Source organism: Talpa occidentalis, unplaced genomic scaffold (assembly GCF_014898055.3).
Source record: "Talpa occidentalis isolate TD23 unplaced genomic scaffold, MPIMG_talOcc4v2.1 talOcc4.2, whole genome shotgun sequence".
Classification (NCBI taxonomy): Eukaryota; Metazoa; Chordata; class Mammalia; order Eulipotyphla; family Talpidae; genus Talpa; species Talpa occidentalis.
Window position 1 is genome coordinate 34,992,618 of NW_023602073.1, and position 7,933 is coordinate 35,000,550.

A 7,933-nucleotide genomic window follows, 5' to 3' on the forward strand; every position below is an offset into this window, starting at 1 on the left:
CAAGGGTGGGAAGAGCACAAGGGACCATGGTGACTGTCCACGTGTGAACAGGTAGAGGTAATTTCACGGGGACTATAACTAAGATGAAAATGCGTACATTGTACAAAATGAAAGATGATGTAAAAAAAAATAAAAACAACTGGTTCCCACATTCTGTGCAGATACCCCAAATAAAGAGGGTCCTTCAGTCTCTGGAGTCCTTTTTTTTTTTTTTTTATGCAACAACTTTATTGAAAGAAAAGTACAATGAAATCTTTTGAAAGCTTAAAAGGGAGGTATATTTAAGAAAACTCCCTTCAAGCACACGACAAAATGAAGAGTGGACTCCTGGGTGTTGTACTAAGACGGGGTGCACCCACTCCTCAGTTGTGTCCCAGAAAAGATCCAATCTCTGCTGCTTAGAGAGAATGCCTCCTTGTCCTGGATCTTGGCCATGACGGTCTTGATGGTGTCACTGGGCTCCACCTCAAGGGTGATGGTCTTACCCGTCAGGGTCTTCAAGATCTGCATCCCACCCTGGAGGTGGAGGACCAGGTGCAGGGTGGACTCCTGATGTTGCAGTCAGACAGGGTGGCCCATCATCCAGCTGCTTCCTGGCACAGATCAGCCTCTGCTGGTCAGGGGGGAGGCCCTCCTTGTCCTGGATCTTGGCCTTGACAGTCTTGATGGTGTCACTGGGATCCCCCTCAAGCATGAGGGACTTACCCGTCAAGGTCTTCACAAAGATCTGCATTGTCAAGCGGTGGTGACAGCAGTGCATGGAGCACAGCTACAGCTCAGCTTGGGACTCCAGGGTCCCTGTTATTTCTTCCTGTTTCTGTTTCCAGGGATGAAGTGCCCCCTTCTTGGAATCAACCCTAAATTCTCCCCTAAGACAAGGAGAGGGGTCTCAGAATAGAATCTCAGGATCTACTCTAGACCCTCTGTGTCTTCATGAGTGTCCATGTGACTCCTGTGCTCGCTGAAGTGGGGCTCCCTGGTCTCTGTGCCTTCTGCAAGTGGTGTTGGACTGTGCAATTTACTCTGCTGAACACTAGGGGTCCTGGGGTCCAGTCCTGCTCCTTTCTCTTCTGCAAAGAAAGAAAATGGAAAGAATTACTCCTTGGGTGACCTCATTCATGGTCGAGAGTTATCTATCTCTATCTCATCTCCCAAAGCTATTTCTCAGCTCAGATGATCCACCTGTGCTACAGGAGTGTCTGTCCAACTGCCACCATCTCTGACTTTCTGGTACATCTCAGTTTCCACGCTCTAAATTGAATACCTAGGATGCCATTCCTGAAATGTATTACTTCTAGAACCTTCCTCATATCCCTGCAGGCCCTCCACATCTCTACTCCACAGTCTGGAATACAAGTGTCAATCTTGACCCTCTTCTCACAGTCCAGATGTTCCATTAGGAAATGTTGTCAAATCCATCTCTAAATATATCCACATCCAATCACTTCATATTATTTTCCTGCTCACAGTCCAACAAGGCCACCAACCTCTCTGTCCTGGAATCTGCACAGGTTTCCTACATTTTTCTTTCCACCTCTCACTCGTCAACACTTGATTCTTCATGTCAGTCGGACTGAGGCTTCTAAAGAGAACACTCACAAGTCGATATCTGTCCAGAAGAGTTGTGTAACCCCACAACTTACACAGAGAAAAGTCAAAACCCTTTCAACATGCTTGAGGCCTGCATGGTGTCATTTCTATTACCCTCTGCTCCAGCCAGCTGGCCTCCTTGCTCATCTCAGTCACACAGACACATTCCTGCCTCAGGCATCGGCACTGGAGGTTGTCCTGCCTGATCACAGCTTCCCTGGACAGCCTTGTGGACAAGCTGTCCCTCAAATTTTTTCTCAACAATCCCCTAGGTGAGGTCCATACTTATTTAACGCACCAGGAAGACGGCCATCCTCCCTGTCCCCGCACGCTGACTCTGGTCACCTTCCCACAGCCCTTACCCACTTCTAACCAGACACGTCCCTGTCCCTTATTTACTATCACACAGACTCCTGTCTCCCCTTCCCACTAGGACACACGTCCACAGGCCATCAAGCTGGGGATGTTTTTAGTTCATTAAGGTTTCCTAGATGAAAAACAGCCTGTCACATAGCTGATGCAACAATTATCAGTGAATGAACGATCAGTGTAGAGCACTTCCCTATTCTAGAAACAGTATCTTTAGTAATGTGGCCTCAGACCACTTGCTATGCACAACCTCTACTAACAGTGACACTAATGCTGCCTCTGCTTCTCTCACAAGCTCTGCTCTTCCCTCCTCTTCCCCCCTTCCTTCTACGCACACCACAGATCACAAGCATAATTCTTCAGAAAGGATAATCCTGGTTTTACGGGTCTGACTTTTCAACAGTGAGTGTGATTTTTGACTCATTTAAAAACCCATAAATTTGGAACCGAGTCAGCACTGGGATAACTACACTTAAGGACAGGGTTGGGGGCAGCTGAGAAAACAGATATCCAAAAGGAACTTATCTAAGAGGAGAAATTATGTGATCCTTCTCTCTACTAACACCAGAACTTGATTTGTTAAAAAAAAAAAAAATAGGGGCCTCCCTGGTGGCACAAGGGGTTAAGATGCAACCCATGAAGCTATCCGCAGCCACTATGGCATGAGTACAATCCCCAGCCAGGGAGCTATACACATGGTGCAGCAGACCTCTCCTGACTTGCCCACTGCTCCCCTCAGCAGTGTATTTCAGTTGATCTGCCTGGTGAATCCTCTCACCCCCCACACCTCTGGCCTATACCCCAGTTCTTGTATGCATAAATAAAGAAATATTTTTTAAAAAGGCGGGGAAAACATGGAAACAATCATCCAAGAAATTGCCCTAAAAGAAATTCAAAAACTAGATTTTTTTAAGTACTTTGTCCTCCATTTAGTTCCTTTTTTTTTTTTTTAAGATTTATTTATTTATTTATTTATACAAGCACTGGGTACAGTCAGAAGCGCGGGAGGGTGAGAGAATGCACCAGAGCCAGAGCGGGGAGCAGACTGAGGAAATACACTGCTGAGGGGAGCAGCGGGTGCTGCAGGAGAGGTCTGCGCGCCATGTGGGACCCTCGCTGGCGGCTGGGGATTGAACCGGCGCTGCAGAGACTGCGGGCAGCTTCGCAGTCCAGCACTCAACCGATGTGCCACCAGGGAGGCCCCATTTAATTCCTTTCTTAAATTTTAGGAAACTACTTTATTAATCCATCAACTCCAGTTCACAAGATTAGAAAAATAATTTCATATCTGCATTGTTATTTTCAACAGGGAAGTGGACATTATTCCTCAGGAAAACACAAAGTACAGGCAGGGGTGGAGTCAGCCCTGCCTCTGCCGGAGCAGGAAAGTCACACAGGTCAGTGTGGGGAGCGTCTTGGTGGGCAGGGCTGGCCCAGTCTCCCCACCTCCTCACATTATTCCAGTGAGATCAAAGATGCATGCAATGCCCTTTACAGAGGATCCTGAAGTCATGACATGTGGATAAGAAAAAATCAGTATTACTTAGTCCCTAGGACATTGTGAAAGAAGATATCATGAACAAACTCAGGGAATCACATAAGTGTGGACATTCTCAATGGTCCACTGCAATGTCAGAATGTCCCCCTCACAGCTTCCCCATAACCTGGTCCCATCCTCTCTGTCCTGGCCCTTCCCACCACAGGCCTCCAGGATCTCACCTTTAGGGGCTGAGAAACACATCAGGGCCCTGGGGACTGTCAGTGCCTGGGGGAGAACAAAACAGAACCTGGTCAGAGCCACAGAAAGATGAGACCACAGGAGGTGCTGATGAGGGTGACTCCCCCATGGGCTCCACCTACACTGTCCCCAGGGTTCAGGGACCAAACCCCTGATCCACACTTACCTGCAGCCTGAGGGCAGCTTCCTCTTTGTCCACCTGTGGGAAGAAACATTATGCAAGACCATGGAGGAGTCTGGCCATGAAATCCTAAAGGAATCTCCTAGCCCTGGACCACAGAGAAGTTTCCAGAACTTATGACTGAAAATTCAGGGCAGGACCAGGAAATATGAGGAAAGGAGATGAGAAGGGACTGGACCAACGGCCTTCTGGGGTCTGCCCTCAGCAGGGACATTCCCCTTTGCCATTTGCTTGGAATCAGGGCCCTATCACCAGAATTATCAAGATGAACAATGTGATTCATTTTCGTAAGTACTTTACAAAAGAAAGTTAGCAATCAGCTCCAATTTGGGCGACACATATGTGTGGATGGTACTTCCCATTAACCAGGCTGGGCAAGTTCTCCCTGGGACATGAAAGCCCTCAGTGGACAAGATCCCCCCACACCCTTCCCTACCTGAGTTCTTCTTCCTCCACATCACAGCTGCAGCCACCACAGCTCCAGTAAACACAGCTCCAAGGAGAACCAGGCCAGCAATGAGGCCCACATTGGGGTTGGGGGATTGAGGATTGGGCACTGGAAGGGAAGGGAAGGTGAGACCCTGAGCCCCAGGTCTCATTTTCACCCTCTGAAGGTCTCTAGAAGGGCTCCTGGTGCCCCTGAGCAGAGCCTCAGCGCTCACAACACCCCTCCTTACCCCATCTCATGACCTGGGGCTCCAATAGCCCCTCATGCTGCACATGGCACCTGTATCTCTGCTCCTCTCCAAAAGGCACCACCTCAGCTGCCCACTTCTGGAAGGTTCCATCTCCCCAAGGGCTGGTCTCCACCAGCTCCACGTCCTGGGTCAGGTCCTCCCCATCTTGCTGCCAGATCAGGGTGATGTCTGTAGGGTAGAAACCCAGGCCCAGCACCTCAGGGTGACCTTCTGCTCAGAGATGGGGTGATGGGTCACCTGAGTCTTTGGGTATCTAAGAAGAACCATTAGACAAACAGAGTTGGGGTTTCTCCCACAGACACTGAAGCAGCCTCACTGACCATCCTTAGAAAGGACAGAACAGTCAATTTGGAAGGAGGAAGCAGGAAACCCCAAAACCTGTCTGATCTGGAAATGTGGGATGATCTCTTACTCCTTAGAAAGTTCTAGAATCCAGGTGAAAGCACAAAGTAGGAAGATGCAGGTTTCCAAGGCGGAGAACACAGACTTTTTCTCCTCATCTGGGTATATGTTAAATGAGGAATCAGATGTCCAAAAATGACATCAGACCAAAACAAAACCTTGACAGAGAAAATGATGGTTCCGGAGATGGCTGCTGAGTCAAATGGATCCCTGAAGGGTCATAGCAGGAATGGTCTCCCTCCCTGTCAGGAGAGACTGGATTGAACTGCCCTTCAGTTAACCAAGGGGCCTGTGGGCCAACCTCTCTCTGCACAGGACAGGCAATCCAGGCGGACGCCCCTCTTGAGGCCAGAGAGTGGCCGGTGTCCCATTTTCCCTGTGGGGTGCGAGTCAGGGTGGGGGTTCAGGCGTCCTCCATGTAGCTTACCTGGGCACTGCCGCTCTTCAGTCCTGAACTCCAGGAACCTGCGGAGGCAGCCGGCACCTGCCCTCTGGGAAGTTCCCGAGATCTGGGCCGCGTGTCCGCCGGGTCCAGGAGCGCAGGTGCCCGCTCAGTGCCAGGTAATCGCCGCCGTCGTGGGCGACCTGCCTGCACCCGCGGGGGAGGCGCCCGTGGGTCCCCGCTTCGCGGCCGCACATCCCCTGGAGGGCGTGAGGCCCCGTCCCCGCCCGCGTCGCTCGCCCCGACCTCCCGCCCTGAATAAGCCTGAACTCAAACGTAGCGGCGCGGAAGAAAGGCCCGCGGGCTCTTGGCGGGTGGGGGGCCCGGGGGGGCCCCACAGCCTCGGTATGTCGATGGACTCGATCACTCTCACATCGCCTCCCCACCAAATTGCCTTGAATGCCTTTATTTTTTATTATTCTTTTTTTTAAAAAAAAGATTTATATATTTATGCATGCATGCATGCAAAAACTGGGGTGCAGGCCAGAGGTGTGGGGGGTAAGAGGACTCACCGGAGACAGAGCAGGAAACAGAACAGGCAGACTGAAATACACTGCTGAGGGGAGCAGCGGGCGAGGCAGGAGAGGTCTGCTGCACCATGTGGGTAGCTCCCTGGCTGGGGATCGAACTTGTGCTTCAGTGGCTGCAGATAGCTTCATAGGTTGCATGTTAACCCCTTGCACTACTAGGGAGGCCCCTTGATTGCCTTTCTCACAAGCTTATCTGCATTTTCTCACCATCTTTTTCTGCTCCGCTGGCCTAGACCATCTGTGTGCCAACACCACACTCATTCTGATCCCTAGAGCTTTATACTAAGTCTTGAGATCAAGTGCTGCACCTCCTCCAGATTTTTCCTTTTTAAGAAGTATCTTAATTTTTCAAAGTCCTTTATATTTCCATAGAAATTGTGGAAACGGTTTGTCAATGTCTTTTAAAAACAACTACCAAGATGTGGATCGGCATTCAGATTCAGGATTGAATTGTTTTTAATCTAAGGATTTTGTAAGAATTAGGTTTTAAAACAACATGGAGTATCCCAATCCTTGAATACCTGTCCATTTACGTGATAATTCTTTGCTTTTTCTCAATGGTACTAAGTAGATCTCAGTGTACAAATCTTATCTACTTCTTCAAATTTATATCTGAGATTGTCATTTTGATGTCATTATAAATGGATTTATACTTACCCATTTTTCCTAATTTTCCATCATTGGTACATAGAAATACAGTTGACCTTGACCTACCCCCGCATTTTGGTATATTCACCTATTAGTTCTAGAAGCTTTTTTTGGCCTTAGGATTTTCTATGTACATGAGCATGTCAGCTGCAACTTAAACACTTCATCTTTATTATCCATAGTGCTTTTATTTATCTTTCATAATGTTCTGTATTTGATTTCTATACAATGTACAATGGAATGTGAGAATCAACGTCCCCTTCCTATTCCTTATTTTAAGCAGAAAGTATTCAGTTTTCACCATAAGGTATAATGGCTGTAGGTTTTTCATAGATGACCTTTTTCAACTTGAAGAAGTGCTATGTTTTTCCAACATTGCTGACATTTTTTTTTATCATAAATAGGTTTTAAATATTGAAAACGCCATTTCTTCATAGAAGTGATCCCATAGTTATTTTTTATTATATGAATATAATACAGTAAATTGATGTCTATAAATTCATACAAACTTAAATCTTGAGATAAAACTTAGTGGTCCTAATGTATTGACTTACATTTTTTTTATATTTCATTAAGGATGCAGGAGAGACAATGATCTGAAGTTACCTTTTGACAACTCTACCTGGTTTTGACATAAGCCTGATGAAATGATGTGGAGGGTGTTTCTCCCTCCTCCAACAGCTCCAACAGCTCATGTAGTGAAATGTTTGATGGATTCACAGTAAGGTCATCTAAGCCTGGGGCTTTCCTTGTGCAATATTTTTTTCAATTGCTGATTTGTTTACTTTAATTCAAATAGGATTATTTAGGGTTCCTTTTTTTTCTTAATTCAGTTTGGTAATTTGTGTCTTTAAGGTAAATATCCATTTCATTTCAAATTTATTGCTTAAGTTGTTCATCATAGTCTCTTATCCACTTAATGATCTAAATTTCCCTGTAACTCTGATTTTCCTATGTTCCACAAATTGTGTTTATATGCTTATAGAGTTCAGAAACATTCCAGTTTTCCTTGTGATTCCATCTTTATTTATTTTTCCCACCACTATCCCTTAGATCCCTTATCCCTTTGCCTCCTTCCTTGCTCTAAACCTCAGAGTCCTTATGGTGCTTGTTAATGGCTACTAGTTTTTCTATGTATGTTACTTTATCAAATCACCTGCTGTGTGAATGTCCAGCATTTCTCTTTGTCACTCTGGCTTACTTTACTAGACATAGTTCTCTCAAACTTCCTCCACTTTCCTGAAAATATCTTAGTTCACCTTTCCTTATGGCTGAATACCATTCCACAGCGCGGGTAGCTCATATCTTGACCCAGTCAAGAGGCAGCCCCTTGGG

The 7,933-nt window shown here is 46.8% G+C and overlaps 1 pseudogene; it reads right to left on the bottom strand.

The window, feature by feature from the left end:
* Positions 1–231: 231 nt before the first annotated feature.
* Positions 232–3,705, bottom strand: LOC129146412 (polyubiquitin-like; annotated as a pseudogene).
* Positions 3,706–7,933: the final 4,228 nt, after the last annotated feature.